This window comes from Mustela nigripes, chromosome 5 (genome assembly GCF_022355385.1).
Source record: "Mustela nigripes isolate SB6536 chromosome 5, MUSNIG.SB6536, whole genome shotgun sequence".
Taxonomy (NCBI): domain Eukaryota; kingdom Metazoa; phylum Chordata; class Mammalia; order Carnivora; family Mustelidae; genus Mustela; species Mustela nigripes.
Genome location: NC_081561.1, coordinates 83,436,704 through 83,455,610, shown reverse-complemented (window position 1 = coordinate 83,455,610; position 18,907 = coordinate 83,436,704). Strand labels below are relative to the sequence as shown.

Sequence of the window (18,907 nt, the reverse complement as noted above, 5' to 3'; positions counted from 1 at the left end):
TTCACTCCTGAGGCCGTGAGGACTTTTTTCTGACCTTAAAGTAAATCTTTTGATGTCACCATAAGCTCTGTTTTGCCTTTTCAGTTTCTCTGATATCCAACCTCACGATAATTCCTTGAGTCTTAGTATCAGAAAGTGCTAAGGTGTAAATTCTGTTCTGGTTTCTTTCATCTGTGTCCTAACAGAAGGTTTAAAGTTTCTGGACAGATGAACTTCATGCCTGGCCCCCACCAACATGCCCTGCCCTTACCTGCCTTACTCTGAACAGTTCAGAAATAAAAGCTACTTGTAGTTCTTCGAAGGTGCCCTATGTCTCAGGCCTCTTTACTTGCTTCATGTGAATCTTCCTGTCTAGAATCTTCTCCCTTATCTTCTTCACCTAGATAATTACTCTTCAAGCTCTAAGTATCATCTTTGGCACTACCCCATCTAGAAGCCCTTCCTGTTCCTTCACAAGGTGAATTAAGAGGGCACCTGGGTGGCTCAGTGGGTTAAGCCGCTGCCTTCGGCTCAGGTCATGATCTCAGGGTCCTGGGATCGAGTCCCGCATCGAGCACTCTGCTCAGCAGGGAGCCTGATTCCTCCTCTCTCTCTCTCTCTCTCTGCCTGCCTCTATGCCTACTTGTGATCTCTTTCTGTCAAATAAAAAAATAAAATCTTTAAAAAAAAAAAGAGCCACAGGGTCTCTTGGCTGTCACTCTACTCCATAAATACTATATGACAGTGAAATCATCTGTTTGTGATAGTCTTCAGACCACATTGCAATATGTTTTTCATTTGCTGCAAGTTCTGTAGTCTTGGGCACACACCAGGTATTTATATATATATAATATATACATATATATATTATATATATAACTGAATTAGATGTATTATAATCTAATATGTGATATCTTTCTTTTCTGGATATTATTTATGTGGCTTTCACCCAGAGATCACCAATATATATATAGAAATTATATGCATCTGTTGGGGTACCTTGGTAGCTCCATCAGTTAAACATCTGACTCTTGATTTTAACTCAGGTCATCATCTCAGGGTTGTGAGATTGAGCCCCAAAACATGTGGCAGTCTCAGTGTGGACTCTGCTTAAGATTCTCTCTCTCCCCCTCCCTTTGCCCCTTCTTCCCTCTCCCTTATCACTGTCTCTCTTTAAAAAAAAAAAAAAAATTAATCAATCTAAATAAATAAAGAAATAGAACAACTTATATGCATTAGCATTATATTTCTAGAGTTTTTAAAGTCATAGATTCTTAAAATTAGAAGGACCCCCAGAATCTCCTACGGATGCTGGGATCCCATTTACAAAGCCTCGATCCATTTTATTTTATCATTTAATTTAATTTTACTTTTTTAACTGTAGTTGGGGGAAGAGGATGATTGAGGAAGAGAGTTTCATGGATCCTTTCTATCCAAAGCCAATCCCTAATATAAATTCTCTTTTCCAGAAGCCTATCCCAATCATAGATGAGCTACTCGTGTAAGAGGTAGGGGAAAGTCACCAGAAACTTAGGCAAATCCTTTCATAAAAATATCCAACAGAAGACACAAAATTTGCAGGTATTTGAGAGTTCTATTATTTGCTCAGCTAAGAAAATCCAATCAGAAAACACTTTTGGATCCTCTTCGTGGGGTTTAGCCAGAATTTTAATTTCTTAGGACTTTTTCAAATCTTTCCTTCCAGAGAAAAGTTAATTGCCTTCAGTTGTCATTTTCGTCCATATCCTGCATCACTTACAAGATTGACGTCTGTTCTTCTCAGACTAGAACAAGTACACTGAATTGATTCCAAGAAACAGCTTCCATGTTTTTCAAGTTCTTCAGTGTCATTATCTCCTTATACATCTGTCATACCTACCTTCACACAAACACACCGACATATATGACTTTAGGCTTCTGGGGATGAGAAAAGCCAGCCTTGCTGCTCAGATTGGAGACTGATCATCAGTCCACGTGTCTAGGGACCCAGCCTAATGAAGAGGGCTTGGGCCAGGAACTTCACAGATCTCTTCTCCTTCATGTCCTGTTGCCAGGTCTTTATGAGGTTCCAGGGTTTCCTACCTTGTAGTGTCTCTCTGCTGACACCCTCCACTGCCGAGATAGACAATGCCTTCCTAACTTTGCCAGCAGCTAATTTTGAGAGTTGAAAGAAAAAAGTATATGCAGAGTCCAAGGTGCCATATGTATTGAGAGCTCATTCTTTTATATTCCTTTGCATGGATGGTTAGTCCAGATGGGGTGGAGCAGAGAAGGAAGGGCCATGAGAGATGAAGAAAAGTTAGCCTAACGCTGGTTTACCTGTTTGACCATGTACTGATTTAGACCTCTTAATAATCGGAAGAATGTTTTTCTCTGAAAAGAAAGTGAATTGCTAAATTATAAAACAATGAGATGGAGAGACTTCTTACCCATGATTTGACTGTGGATTATTTCTTCCTCTCCATGTTTGTCCATTGAGAGTCAGAATTGCTTTGAAATTTAATAGATACAATAGATAACAGAGCCTGGCTTGCTTCTGGGCAGCTCTGGAGGGCCCCTAGCACTCAGAGCCATAGGTAAGTACCACCGTTTATGGCCTGTAGCATTGTGACCACTGGGATAAGAAAAACAATACTTCCTGCTTCTAAAGACAGCTGCACGTGCAGCAAGGGTCATCTGGGCGCCACTGTGTCCCTCCCCTAATGTAGCTGGTGCTTCATCAGTGAGTCAGGACTGGGGGAGACGCGAATTGTTTTTTATTTTATTTTTAATGTTCCCTCTAGGCCCCAGACTCACTGGAGACATCCTGACACAGAATGCTTTGCCCGGCACAATATGATGCCCTTTACCTAGTAAAAGAGGGAGTCTCATAAAGGTGCTGCCTTCCCCTCAGAACAAACAACGGAAATGCATCAGGAGAGCTCAGCTGCAGACAGAATGCCCATCGTGGAGCAGGAGCCACTCTGGGATTCCTCAGATGAAAGCCGATTTCAATGAACATTGTGCTTCCCAGGCTGCTTCCTCTTGCTCAGTAAGAGCTACAGAAGGAACATCCCACTTGCGTCTGCTGACACAAAAGAATGCTGTGGCTGGGAGATCTTATCAAGCCTTCCTGTGACACAGTAACAGAGCTCCAGTGTGTCTTATAAGAATTGCTCATTGTTTCACAGGACGACTGGCTCCTTGGGGTGGGATCTGATGGCATGTCAGGGAGTGGAGGTAGGTGGTGTGGCGGAGGGTGGGGGGGTTGGAGAGGGTGGTCAGCCAGCCACATGACCCAGATTGCTGGCTGTGGGGAAGTCAGCTGGAGGATGGAGCTGCACCCAGGTTGGCTAGGGAGCTAAATCTATAAAGTTAAAATACGCACATGCCATCTACTTACTAGTATCTTCCACAGTGTGAACTAGAAGTGATGGTCAGGGTTTCTCTGTTGTTACACATTCTTCCTTCTTTATTCATCGATTCGCTTAAGCTGTTTGATTATGGTAAAATAGAAGAGAATAAAGGAGAATTGTTCTGAAAACAGAAATGTATTCACTTAAAATCATCTCTGGACAACTTGGATGTGAAGTAAATGTTTTAGTGTGTATGCTACGAACCTCAGAAATACGTACTTGTTTTATGAGGATGAACCTCAGGTTTAACATCCTCATATTTATATTTAAGAGTACAAGTTAATAAATTGAATGAACTAAGTTTGGCCAATTTGAGATGTTTCCTTTCCTTAGAAAGTTCATGGCTTCCTAGTTTAGGTCTTTTCTTTCTTTCTGTTTTTTAAAGGTTTATTTATTTATTTATTTTACAGAGAAAGAGAGTGGGCAGTGGGCAGAGGGAGGAGAGAGGGAAATCATCTCTAGCAGATTCTCCACCGTATGTGGAGCCCAACAAGGGGCTCAATCCCAGGACCTGAGATCATGACCTGAGTTGAAACCAAGTCTGATGCCCAACTGACTGAGCCACCCAGATGCCCCTGGGTCTTTTCTAATAGAAAAAATGGATGGTTACTTGTCTAGCTATATGGAGAGTAGAATTGGGTTTAGTTCTCTTTCCTCTTTCTCTTTCTAAAGGTTTGTTACAGTAATCAGTACATACAAGATATATATAGCTGGCAGTAAGACATGCCGAGCAAAAAGGGTGACTGTGAGTTTCCCAAAGGGAGAGTGCTTGAGGTGAACGTTTATAATTTTTCCTTTTATATCTTCATGGAGTACATTCTGAAATGGCCTTTGCCCTAAATGTCCTCATAATCAATTACTTCAACAAAAAACCCCAACTATTCTCCTCTTATTCTGTGCAAGATCCTGAGGATCAAGGGAAAACCAAAACACCATCTCTGCTCTTAATATATTCATTATTAAAATTACCAAATGTTGTGGTTATGTATAGATTTGTTTTCTCTGAGTGAACTGTGAGCATCTTGAAGACAGGAGCTAGGTCATATCCCTCTTCTTGTCTCCTTTGCTAAGCACAATGTCTTAAACATATTAGTGTTCACTAGACACTTGTTGGATAGATAGATGATGGATGGATGTACTGACAGACAATAGGTGGCTGGCTGCTTAGGCTGTGGTGCCTACATTTACAAATGGGGGTTTCATTCAAGTTGTCTACGTGGTTCTCGTCATGACCACACCTGTTAATCCTCTAGGACTTCATTATTCCACTCTGAGATGCATCAAATAAAGAGATTTTTCAAGATCACATAGTCTAGCTCCTTCCATTGACAGCTAAGGAAACAAGACTCCGAGAATCTAATTTATTCACAGTCCCATCCTAATAAGTAAGTGCCAGATCTGGGTTAAAATCCAGATCTCTTGCTTTTCAGTCAAATGCCTGCTACATTATGTTGTTTTCCATGACTCATATTTGGAGACTTTAAGGGACCCTGTGGAGCAATCTGTCACTCTTGGCTTATCTGTGAGAAAAAGTGGGGCTAGAGCAAAACTAGGTGAGAGGAGCCTAAGGACTGCTGAATTCATTTGTTGATGGTACTGAAGAAAGGTAAGAACAAGAATGACTCATCTTTATTCAGGGGGATGTCATTCATGTTTTTCTCCAAAGATGCAACACTCAAAACTCAGTGGGCATTCTATTCCCTCCCTAGTCTCCTGGACAACATTTGGAGATGGTGCTGTCCAGCCCTACTCCACTGGCCAAGATTTCTGTTTGATGCAGGGTCCAGCCTTTGAAAGCCCTTTCCAAAGAAGCTCATGCTGTCTACCTAGCAGCAAGGCTGGCATGATGACACTATCTCTCCATCCTCTAGCTACTGGGACAGGCTCCCAGCATATAATCTCTGATTGCCTGGATTTCTGTTTCTCTGAATCACACTGCATCTAAATGCCAGTGATTGACCTGTTCTAACAATCCCTTCATTAAGAATTTAACTTTTTAGATTAAACTATTTTAGAACGAACATAACAACGTAGATGAATCTCGAAATAATTGTGCTGAGTACAATAGGCCAGACAAAAAAGAGCATATACTGTCTGATTCCATTTACATAAAACTCTAGAAAATGAGAACTAATCTTAAGTAAGAGAAAGCACATCAGTGGTTAGCTGGGGAGTTGGGAAAGGAGAGGTAGGAAGGGAGAGTTAGAAAGAGAAGTGAATTTTGAAGGTTATGAGTATTTTATTTACTTGAGTGTAGTAATGGTGTCATGGGTATATGTATATATTACCATTTATCAAAATGTACAATTTAAATATGTGCACTTTATTATATGTCAATTACAATCTGAATAAAAAACATCTTTTTTAAAAGAATGTAACCTTTTAAAATTTAACCTAAATATGATATTAATCAGGGTTCGATGACAGAAGCAGAAACACTAGGGTGTGTGTGTGAGTGAGTATCTGTGTGTGTGTTCATCTGTACCTGATGCACCTATCCCAGGTCCAACCAAAAATACATCACTTTTCCTCAGAAGAGGATATAAAGTTCTTTTCTGACTTGAGGTGATGTTTATTCTTAGTGTGATTCTAACAGATTCACATTTTTCCTTTGCTATCCTATAACTTATATACTGAGATTATTAAGTTAACTACTTTTAACACATGTTAGATAGTCAGGGGATGAGAAAAGACAAACATAAAAAATAACTGGTTAAATATATATGCAAAATATGTTTATATATATATACATATATATAGTCATATCACAATGAAGAAAAAACACTCAAAACTTATAATACTTATATCTGCAAATCGTCATGTGGTCATAGATGGTATTTATAACTGCTTCCTTCCAGTACTCATTCCATATTCCCTTTGTCTTTAGCAAAGACCTCAGCTAGTTGTGGATTCTTGCCTGGTGGGGTGAACCAAATCTTTATTCCTGAAGGGTCTGGGTCATTAACCGTCCTTTTTAGCTTAATACAGGATATGGGAGTACGGGGAGATAACCCAGAAGATTTTTAACATCAGAGACACACTCTCCCTTACCTCTGTGCAAGGAAGCCTGAGTGAGTTCAATCACTCCCTTCTTTGTCTGTTGATTCAGTGGCATGTGTCAAAGTGTCCAGGGACATACCAGTTCACTAGAATCATCTTTGGGTCCCCTGGTGGGAATATTCCTCCTTTTGGAACTAAGACTTCTAGACTAGCAGAGTCTAATATCTTAAGGATGGGAAACAAAAATTTAGTGGGTCACTAGTGATAACAGTGAGAGGACCCTTTCCTATAACACCCTTTGGTCCCAGACCCATGAATCTTGGACACAGGAGAAAAAGAAATATATATCAGATGATGATTTAGAGCATACTTTGCATCCTAGACATCCTAGGCCGTTCTGCCAAGCTATCAAGCCAGCATCTTTTGACTGATGGGAGTCCTGGTAAGACCAGTAAACTGCATGAGCCAATTGCTGCATTTCATTTAATATAAAGTAAGTTCCTCAGGCAGATGCACTGTGCACAAGCAAGGCGTAACTGTGTCCAGAGTAAGAACAAAGCATGTCTGTTCTGTGATGGAAGTGATCTGATCTAATGTTATCAACCTGCCAATAGATGGCTAGCTGATAGCTGGGAATGGTGCCATGTCAGGGGCTCAATATTGATTTCTGCAATTTGCAGATGGAGCACTGCATGGTGGCCGTAGCCAGGTGGACCTTGGTAAGCAGAAAAGTATGTTGCTGAGCCCATGTATAACTTCCATCTTTGCCACCATTGTCACTTTATTCATGGACCAATTGGGCAATGACAAGAGTTGCTGGAGAAGGAGGCTGACTGATGTCCAATGAATGGTGCATCCTATCCAAATATTCCTCTGCTGAGTTTAGTCTTTGGTGAACAATCACATAGAACACAAATATTATCACAGGCCATGCCCATTTAGAGAGGTCTGTCAATCTCTCTTTCCTTTAGATCTCTTTGTTACCAATTTTTCAGTGTGTTCCTTCCAAATCTCTGACCTTCTAACTAAGTATTAGCTATGACCCATGAATTAGTGTGACTTGTACTTCTGGAAACATCTCCTTCCCAGCAAAATGGACAATCAGGTGTCAGCTAAAAGTTCCATACACTGAAATACACTAGGAGTTTTGTCCTTCACCGCTGTCCTACAGGGCCATCTCAGAGTGGGGCTGTCATGCTTCACCTGAACATTTTCTTTTCAGCTGTCCACTGTTAAGTGACTTCTGGCCTCTTTTGCTGAATCATGTGCAGACTAGGCCTGAGTTTTTTCTTCCTTCATCACCTGGTCGCAGGAGCTCCCCAAGAGGTCATAAATGCAGGTTAAAAGAGAGAAGACAATCAAGAGTAGGAGTCATGGGTGGTGGGACCACTTACTCATGTAACATGCTTGTGCCTTCAGGTTCGTTCAAGCCTGATTTCGTATTTATCACCCCCCTTTGAGAATGAAGTACTTCTGCACATGCTTAACTTTATGGCTTGGTCAGTCAGAAAATACCTAGTAATAGGCAGCTTAGGTCACACACTTGGTAACTTGGTGAGCCGTCGCTAAGCACTGAATTTCTACTACGGCCCAGTAGAAAAAGAAGAGCTATTTCATAAAAAAAGAATAGTTGTCCACAGAAGATGCAGAGCTTTATTCCAAAATCCTAAGAATCTATATTGTGATCTCCCTATAGGAGTCTGAAAAAGGCTCTAAAATGCATCCCTATCTTGACATTTCAAGTACCATTGAATCTTCTGGATGATATGGTCCAAGTGGCAGAGCTGTTTGTAGAGTGGTCTGGACTTCTCATAGAGCTTTCTCTTATTCTGCACCACACTCATGATTAATAGCTTTTGGGTCGCTCAGTAAATGGGTCAGAAAGGGTACCTCAACATAACTGCAATTGGAACCTTAGACCTTTCACTGAGGTTGCAGGTCCCTGGTTTATATGGGATTTATTTCCCTTATCTCAGCCACACTATGTCTTATCATTGTGTCTAGAGCTGTTGCTACTGCCTGCTACCTGAGTGCAGGAATCTGAGAAGCTGATGGAGGATCCAGGGGAAGAAGGCTACTGCCTTACACTTGTGTGGTGAGATAAGCAACAGTGTAGGTGAGCTAAGGCATGGCTGCTGCCCCATTCTGCCCTCCCCATCTTCCATAACAATCCTTCCTACAGTCCACCTTAACCAGAAACATACTGGACCAGGAATTCTGGGAAAGGTAGTTCATCCTAGCCAAGGTGACACACTACAAAACCACCACAAATACAACGTATAGTAGATTGTTATAGTAGATCATTATAGGGTAGAGAATCCAATTAAAAAAAAAAAAAAGTTCATGGCATGATCTTCTTTTCTGAAGAATTAATCTAACAAAATAGTTCTTTTCACCTACAAGGCCTTGATTCCATGGAATATCTGTGTGCTCTCTGGTCTTGGGAGATTATCAAAAGACAGCTCTTTTCAGAAACATATATTATTTTTTAATAAATAAATGCTTAACAGTGTGAAAATATATTCACAGTTAGAAGGTATTTTTTTTTTTTTTTTATCAATTGCTTTTCCAGAGAGACTAAAGTTTGTTTTGGTTTGAGGGTTTTGTTTTTTTTTTAATGTTTCAACTTCAAAGAATTAGAATTTGCTTTTAAGTTAAAAAGTGTGCTTCAGGCCAGCGCAGTGTAATATGCTTTCACATTTTAATGAAAAGAAAGTCCCAGAATTTGCTCTCTTGGATGCCTGGAATGCTGGTCAAACTGGTGCTGGTGAATGACCATTGTGGTTCCAGAATGGGCTCTTCCTGGAGAGGAGAGAATTGACCATCTCAATTTGCGCATGTGTTTTGTACAGATAGCTTTCTTCTTCTTTTGTTTTGGAAGTCTATGGACTAAAAGACAGCTGACATCAACTTTTGTCTCTGACCATAGGAATCTATGATTTTCTCTCAGAAAATGGTAAGACAATTGCTCTATGCAAGGAAGGAATGTGTATGTGTGAGTGTGTGTGACATGGCTGGTTTGCAGGGACTTAGAGGACATAATTCATGACAGATGAGAGCTGAAGGAAGAGAAAATACAAATGAGACAAAGGGAAAGGAGGTTTTCAAATTGCCCTTCCTTATCTCAAGCCAATTCATGACTTCTTGATGAGGATATTGTTGGTGTTTTAGAAACACCAACAGCGCTGGTGTTTCTAAAAATTCCCATCACACAATAACTGTCAACACCTGTCTCTGACACAGAAGCCAGGAAAAACCAGAAGTGGGAAAGATATTTAAGTGCACAGGGGCGCCTGGGTGGCTCAGTGGGTTAAGCCGCTGCCTTCGGCTCAGGTCATGATCTCAGGGTCCTGAGATCGAGTCCCGCATCGGGCTCTCTGCTCAGCAGGAGCCTGCTTCCTTCTCTCTCTCTGCCTGCCTCTCTGCCTACTTGTGATCTGTCTCTGTAAAATAAATAAATAAAATCTTTAAAAAAAAAAAAAAAGATATTTAAGTGCACAATGTTACTGTTGTAGTGGCGGTCAAAATTGGTCATCCCAGCTAATTTGCTGAGTTGAAGGATTAAAAAAATAGCTATGTGGTGTCTTTGACATAGTATTGGCTGAAGAATTATTTAACAAATACAGTTGGGTGTTTGATGAAACGGGGAAAGAGTTGCATTTGCTGTTTATATAGACATTTAGCAAATATTTGGTCCTATCCCAAAAGAGTTCTGACTTTTTTCCCCCCCCACCATTTTGGTCTTTGAGGCTTTAAAATCTCAAGTAAAGTTGACCCTTACAATGAAAGCATGTTTAGGATCAGAATGGACAGAGACCCCAAACAACTGGACAAAGGAGGGAGGGACAGAGTACAGAATGGAAAGAATTATGGAAATTCTCCACCCATGGACTGGACATATCCGTGCACAAACAAAGCTTCTGGATTAGGGCTGTATTTTAGAAAAATGTGATAAAACTTTTGATAAGCCCTAGGGGGCCCTGAGAGCATAAGCAATAAATTCTTCTTCCTTTTTTAATCCTTCAAAATTCAGTACCACATCCTGAGCAGTTGAAGGGGAAAAACCTTTTGTCAAATCTGTTCCCAAATGTCTCTCTCCCTTCTGGAGGCCCTGAAGTCTGAGCTGCTGTCCAAAGGGAGAGGCTGTGTATCAGCAATTCTGCTTCTGGGTCCATCAGTTCTTGTCCTAACCATGCGAATCCACCATTACTAACTATATGACTCTGAGAGGACTACTTGGCCCGGTATCACAGGAGGAGCGGTCAGGCACGTTTCTCTCTGGATTGATGCTGTTTCTCCAGCTCTGTGGTTTGCTCTGTGTCACTCAGGACAAGGCAGAGAAGACAGATGCAGGTCCCTCTGGAGTTTTGCTCCCTGCAGGCATCTCCCAGTGCTTTGTAATGGGGAGCCAAATATCCGAGGTCCCTTGAAAGTGTTTCCTTCCCCTAACACATCTTTGTTGAACCACTTTGTCAGAAAAAAGTCTGTCGATTTTTAGGGTTTTGAGACTACAATAAAATTGCTTACGCCCTGTTGGTTAATATTAAGCACTCAGATAATCTCAGAGGTGGTTGTAAACATCTGGCTCTAAGCTGCATTTTTCTTAAAAATAGTATGACCCATCTCCTCCATTTCCTTTTGTGTTTGACTTGGGACTGCCAGGCCCAAGAAGGGCATGCAGTTTACTTGTGGTCAAATGTTATATGTTACTTTGGTGCTTTACAGCTTTCAAAAAGCTTTTACACAAAAATGATCTCATTGAGTTTTCAGAGAACCCAATGAGGTGGGTAGGGTGGATGGATACTCATCACCATTTCTCAGAGGAGGAAAGAAGAGTAAACGAGTTATGCAACATGGCCAAGGTCACACTGCACTTTAGTGGTGGAAGTAGTTTCCAACAGAGGCATCTATCCTTTTTCTTTTTTTCAGTCTATTTCATCACACTGAGCCACCTCTGAAGGACAGGTCCATGTATCATCCTGATTCAACAGTCAGGTTACATACCTACAAATCTGTAGCCACATTGTGGTATCTCAGTAGCTACGCTTAAGAGGTGACAACTGGTTCCATATTTCCATATCCTTTTTCCTCCGCAACTATTTTCATTTTCTTCCCTTGCCTGTATCCCCTGTTTCCCATTCACTAAAAGCAAAAACATCCTCTTCTATTTCTTTTGGTCCTTTTCTTTCTCCCTCTTTTTCTCTCTTTTTGTCTTCCTCTCTCCTTTTGCTTTCTCCATTTCATTCTCTTTCTCTCTTCTTTAAGTTTAATTTTGTTTGTTTGCTCATATATTGGGTACTGAAAATAACACATTACTAGTATATGAAAAGTAGGTTTGAGAGTTTCAATTTCATATCACTTTTTAAAAAAAGATTTGTTTACTTATCAGAGAGAGAGAGCACATGGGGGGAGAGGCAGAAGGAGAGAGAGAATCTCAAGCTGACTGTGTCAAGTATGGAGCTCAAGGTGGGACTTGATCTCATGACCCATGAGATCATGACTCAAGCTGAAATCACGAGTTGGATACTTTATTGACTGAGCCACCCAGGAGACCCCAATGTCATATAACATTTATTGATCACTGTAGTTTGTTTTATTTATAAAATTGTGTTTCCTAAAATAATGATTTTTCTGCAGCAGTGAAGAACAGAAAAGGGAAAAATGTGATTTTTGTGTTAATCAAAAAAAAAGTATATAGTTAGAAATGTCTTTTTAAAAAACCCAATTTGTAGATTTCCTTATTCTAAGGTTACAGATGAAGTGACCAAACCTGACTCACTGGTCTATACGTTAAATATTTAATGGTTTTATTCTACAGTTGACTTCCATTAGGCTAATCAATAAACCATTTTTCATAGAAAATACCAGATTATCCAAGATTTAGGCAAGAGAGAAGTCAGAGTTTGAACAAGATGATCCTTGTTCAAGGATAATACCTGATACTTTCTCACATTGATGGCATTATTTTAAGCTCAGATCTAATAGTTAACAAAAACGCAGCAACAAGAGAAAGAAGAGCCAAGATGGTCATCCCAGCACTCTATTTTTCTGGTGCTCTTTATCAAGCTCAGCCATAGGAGGAGGTGGGGGTGTTTAAGTACTGACTAGAAATGAGCTGCATTTAGATACTGTCTACAGAGGTTTCTCCTAGGATGAAGCCCTTATTTAGTGTTAAACCATGGTTCTGTAGACTTATATGCTCTGAACACAGCTGCGTAATTAGTAATCATCATTAATCATTTCTACTTCTGTACTTCTATCACCAACAAAATTACAGCAACCTATATTTTTAGTAAACTTTAATTGCAAGTTTAATTTGATACTTATTTATCATTTTAAGGAGCAGTTTTCCGAACTGATTATACAAATCTAAAATGATGTTTCTGAAGATAGAAATAAAGCTTCTTATCAGGAATAAGTACGATTTTCAAAAGAAGAGTATTTTCCTCTAGGCAAGAAAAAAAAAGGACTTAAAAAGAGTGGGGGGAAAACCCCTAGAAGATCAGGCTCTCAGGCTTCTTCTACTTTTAATGTGAAAATGAGTGTTCATGTGGGGCTGCTTCAGACTACCTATTGGAAAATACATATCAACTAACAGATGTATAATTTATGGAACTGATCGCTTTAAGCAGAGAAACTTAAAAATGAGTTTTTGCAACTCAGGTGGTTCTCATGAGATACTAACAGATACTAATTATTCAAAATAGTTACTAATTATTCAGAATTGAAACCTGTCCATGAAACATACAACAAAAAGGAAATGAAACTTATAGGAATGTTTGAGAAGTAAGATGTCCCTCCTCTTAGGGGCACCTAGGTGGCTCAGTGGGTTAAGTGTCTGCCTTCAGCTCAGGTCATGATGTCAGGGTCCTGGGATCGAGCCCCGCATTGGGCTTCCTGTTCCGTGGAAAGCCTGTTTCTCCTTCTGCCCCCTCCTTGTTCTTTCTCTCTCTCTCTCAAATAAAGAAATAAAATCTTTTAAAAAAAAGTTCTACCTTTTAAAGAAATATTTTTGTGTCTCTTTTTGTAGGAAAAGATCAGATAGAGGGTTGTTTATACTCTGTTTATTTGTTTTGTTTACACTCTTGAAAACTCATTAGAGAGTGAGACGGAACAGCTAAGTTTCTCTCTCTAAACTGAGTGTAGCTGTTCCTGCCATGCTGTCGTGGGTAGATAGAGGAATGCATGTACCAACTGAAACATAGAAACACTCTCTCAGCGGGACCCAAGACATGAAGGGGACAATGGCTTATTTCATTTATGAAATTGCATCATTATAAACTCAAGAATGAAAGTCCAGTGAAGATGATTAACATAGAATTGTCACGATCGGCTTATATTATGTCCAGAAGAACTGGATTAAAAACCAAGCTCCATGTGCGAGGAAATTCTCTCAAGAAGGTGTGTGTGAAAAATGTCCCGAAATGTAATCTGACACCTGTTAGTAAAAAAGGGCTGAATGTTCTTCACTGGTAAGAGGGGGGCAAGGGAAAAAGGGCAGTCTTTAAGGTAGCTAGAAACCTTCAGTCACATGCAAAAACTGGTTGTTTGAAAAAAACAAACCACCCAAAAGAGTACAGTTTAAATATCACAGCAAATCAAGTTGAACCTGATAAGTCAAATCCCACAGAACAAGGAGTTCCAAGGAGAGATGCACTGAAGTTCCCAAATGTTCTACAAAGAGAAAGGTAGCCTTCACTTCCCTCTTATTTCTTGTTTTTGTTACGTTTTGTTTTGTGTTCATTTTAATGTCTTCCCTGGAAGACACAAAATTTTAAATTTTCTCCCATTTAAAATGGTGCAAAAGTTTAAATTTTCTCCAATTTATAAAGAAAGAGGAGGGCCCTTAAGAATAGAATGGATAACAGAGAGTAGGTAGTTTATAAATAAATTAGCTACTAGCTACAAGTGGCAGTTACTTATAAGAATCTCAAAGAACATAATATTGAGCAAGAACAAGTCATAGGAGAATATGATTCCATATTCAAAAGTAGGTAAAATTAAACAATATAAGAATTCATACATAGGTGGTGAAACTATAAAGAATAGGAAGGAACAACTAACAGAAAATTCAGGATTATTGTTTTTTGGAAGAAAGAACTGAGAAAGAGATATGTGATCAAGGGGGAACCTGTCATCTATAGGGGGAATATGTCATCCACATTGGCCATGTGCTCTTATTACTTATGCTGATGATGGGTGCTTGGGTGTTTTTTATTATTGTTCTTTTAACTGAGTATACATGTTCTCATGTACCCTTGTAAATGGATGATATACAAATTCGAGTTTTTTTTTTTTTTTTTCAGAAGAAATGGGTCATTGTTATCATTTCCCTTCACCTCTTGAAATTCTAACATTCCTATCTTCTGAAGATAGCCTTTGCCCAGAGACAACAATGAAAAAAACCTCAAGATCTGGAGGTTCCAGACTCAGACAAGGCAACCATAGAGCACAAAATGAACAAACAACTAAAATAAAAATCAGGAAAAAAAAAATCCATGGTCAAATGATTTCTAAAATTGGCCTCCACGCATTTGGCCTGCCACGGCCTGACCACTCAAGGCCTTTTCCTAGCTGAATCCAGTCTTTCTAAGAATATTCTTCAGAACTTCCCCATGGGCCTCTTTCTGTGTTAAATATCCCAAGCCTATACTTTCCACCCTTGTGCTTTTGGTAATCTCCTTTCAGTTACCTGCATTTTCCACCCACTTGACAATTGACCATCCCAGTTTGACCTCTTCTGGGAAACCACAGTGATAACCTCATAGCCTCAGTCTGAGGCGTTCTGGCCTTTTCCTGAACTCTTAACAATGGGCTATTTAATTTTTCTAGCAATTCACCTTGTGTGTCTTCTGACACCTGTCTTTTCACTAACCAGATTCCTTTTCCTCCTAGGCATGGAGCTAGGCTGCATTTTGACCCTTCCTTGCAGGTGGCTGCAGCCACATGATTGTGTCTGGCCCAAAGGAATGCAGACAGTAGCAGCATCTACCTTGTCTGGCCTGGCTCTAACACGTCCCACAGAATCCTCCATGTCTGGCCCACTTTCTTCTCCCATTGATGGCTGCTTAACGTGGTCCAAGGGAAGCCCTTTAGTGCTCTGAGGAAATGTGGACCCATATCAGAAATCAGCAAGCTTTTTCTGGAAAGGGTGAGATAAATATCTTAGGGCATCTCAGGTACCTAAGGTCTCTGTTGCTGCTGCTGCTGCTTCTGCAACCCTTTAAAAATAAAAAATCTTTCTTAGCTGGATTTGACCTGTGAACTGTAGTTTCCTGATCCTTCCTCAAGGTGGAAAGAGCCTGAATTTTAGAATGTCTATGTAGAGCAGAGTCTTCTCCCCCACTGCCTCCCAGCCCCCAGGCTCCGCAACTGACTCACTCATATTATGGTGGGAATATTTGTTACCAGGCTTAGCTTTCTCTGAACTACAATTATGGGATCTCTCAGGGTCAAATGCCCTGAAGAGATAATATCTGCTTGGTTAATTTGAACCAAGTAGAGTTCCATATTCAAGAAGTTGGGGCCCATTCACTCCAGTAGTCTTCTTCATTACAAATTTGCTTACACTGGAAATACCTTAATTGCTACTCCACTTGGTGTAGTCCTTGCCTAGGAAGCCATCATGACCAAACCAATCTGCCTAGGGCAGAGCAGCCTCCTTTAAAATCACAGCTTTGAAATCAGGCAGAAGAAATTGCCAAGTGGGAGGGAGAATCAAGAGGAGAATCTGAAAGAATAAACAAAGAAAGATGTATGCTTTACCACACATAAATTGAATCTGCAACATGTATGAAAACTTCAGGTGTATGTGACTCGTACATAGTATTAATGTTTTCTCCAAGACTTATAACCTTCCTCCTCTTTTCTGTTTTTCTGAAATAACCCACATCTATGAATTTTCTTTCTTTTCTGTACTCTCAGTTCTTATTGATTCATAGAACTCACTAGAATTGACATGCCCAGGCAGCCTTGGGGAGCAAGTCAGAACGGTGTAATGAAAGTTCCAGAAGGAAAACACCTCGCCTCAGCCTGGTTCCCTGAAACATGCTGCCAAGATGGTGTAGTTTTCATGTGAGAAAGCCCTCCTTCACCTGTATCAACATGTTGTTCCCCCTAAAACAGTGGCTTGCCTTTGTTTTGACCCTGAGTAAATAGCTATTTCCTTTCCTTTGCTGACATTATTTTTTCTTTGTTCCTTGAAGCTACAAATTACCTCAAGGGTAATTTTTTTTTCTACATACACTCAGTCGTCACTTAATTGTTCACGTATAAAACTTGAGTGGCACAAGAGGAAAAACCACCAAGGAAGAGCCAATAGACTCTTGTATCTGTTTCTGTAATGCATTTCTAGAACAAAAGAAACAAGGTGTCTTTTTTGATTGTGATATAAAAAGCAGAAAAGAAAAGTGATAGCTTTCCTACAGTTGTCTTAGTAAAAGAGTCCTCTATGTTTTGGACTCCCATCTTCCTATCTCTGGAAGCATATTCATACCCATATCTTTTCCCTGGAGTAGGCTATAAAGTAGACCATAATTCTCAGCAACCACAAACAATGGACTCTGAACAACTTATTTATATGTGAACTTTGACCCTACCAGTCTCCTTTAATTATCTGGTCAGTTAGTAATATTTTATAATATTCATAACTTATTTGTTAACTTTTGTAGAGAAATAACATTTTACTCAGACCTCTGAAAATTATCACTGTGGAACTTCCATAAGCAACAGAAAACCCAACTGAAAACAAACCAACTTCCTTTCTAGAGGTAGATCACACTATATCACACTGTCCTGGTAGTATCACACTTAGTAACTGCAGACTTCATGGTGCCTGGTCTTCTGGCTTGAGTCAGATGCCTCCAGACTGGGGCTGGTGAAGGGTGCGGAGACCTTGAGGACTAGCCTTTGCCATCCCATGAATGAATGAATGCTGGTCCGGTGTGTGTAGGCTAGTCTAGAATGAGCCAAAGGGATAGAGTAGATTTTATTTTCTGTTCAATCTTCTAAGGTCTTTTTTCTAATGCAATTATTTAAAATATAACTCAATGGAAAAGAGTCAGATTGCTCTAAGTTTCTTGAAATGTTTATTTCATAGGAAAGCTTTTCCTTATTTAAATAATTTTGGGGGGATTTGTAGCATGATATTCTCCTTCTCCACCACCCCTCCAAAAAAATTTGAAGAAAAGATGAGCAGTTTAAAATTTTGAGTATCTGAAGAAAGGCCTTGGCCCTTGTGAAATTTTGTTTGGAAATTCAGAGAAAGTCAGGGGAAGCAACCATGTTCTTAGAAAGTGCCTTTTTTGAGACTCAGTTGGGTCAGTTCTGAGGTTATTCTGGGAGCTGGGTGCATTTGTTCTCCCCTTGAATCACAGATTCTGACATGCGATTTTACAAGTTCTTGGCTGTTTCTAAAAATTGACAGGCATACGGAAAAGTTAATAATTCAGCGAGTAAAATATGCTTATGTCTGCAAACAACAAAGATGAAAAAAGATGCCCTACTTTTACTCTGACTCTTCTTAGGAGTATTAAAAATGCAAACCCAAAATTGACATAGAAAAACTGCAAAAAATTTTGGCCCTTAAATCTTCTTGGCAGTTTCTCATTGTCATATAGTGTGTTCATTCTCCTTGAGAGGAAACAACTTGAAGACCAACTTTTGATCACTCTGCCCTATACTACAGAGCCTCTAGAATTTAAAAAGGGGTAGAGGTTTTTTAGAAAAACATGGCTTTTGTTTGTGAAATACAGCCATATTTCACAAAAATGGTGATTTCTACACTACTGTCTAATTTAAAGATAAATTTAAGGGTGATTAAAAAATGATAGCAATGTCTTTTACAAATGCATGGATACAAATCAGATCTTTTAAGAACACACGAATAGGACTTACCTAACCACTAATATTTACCTTCCATTGTAACTCTTCACAATGATATTCCAGTTATATTTGGACAGTAACTGTCAACCTATACAAATAGCGTCATAGCCCATAAAAATTATGCCATCTTCAAATTAAAGATGAACACTATTTTCCAGAGCATGAAAAGTCCCATAGTTAAGGTTGCTATTCTATCTGTCCATAACTGAGTAGAAAACTACCTACCAGAAACCCAAACTTAGGTAGATCATTTTTGAAGGAATACATAAACTCATTGAGAGAAAGAAAACCATTTATGATGACAGATCTTGCTGTGAAGCAGTGGGACAGGAACAGGTTCTTTTCTCCTTGGGAACATGGATTTCCTTTGCCTAGAATCCTTGTTTCTCCATCTTTGTATGGCTGCTTCCTTCCTGTGGGGAGCTCAGGTTAAAGATCGCCCTGGAGTCATCTTTCTTACCAATCAATCTAAATAGGGGCCCTATTATATAATTATCTACATAGCACTTATCACCAACTGAAATTCTTGGGTTTTGTTTAATGTCAACCTCCTTACATTCAAAGGGCATGAACTTTATTTTATCCATGCAGTAATCCCAGTATTAAAAGTACCTGCTGGGGCGCCTGGGTGGCTTAGTGGGTTAAGCCGC

General features: G+C 39.7%; 1 long non-coding RNA gene across 1 annotated transcript in view; it reads left to right on the top strand.

The window, feature by feature from the left end:
• The first annotated feature begins 2,777 nt into the window (after nucleotides 1-2,777).
• The window catches only part of LOC132017377 (uncharacterized), a 30,308-nt gene continuing 14,178 nt past the window's right edge, over nucleotides 2,778-18,907 (top strand). The window contains exon 1 of the long non-coding RNA XR_009404251.1: nucleotides 2,778-3,198. This is a non-coding gene — a long non-coding RNA (uncharacterized LOC132017377). The remainder of the gene's footprint in view (nucleotides 3,199-18,907) is intronic.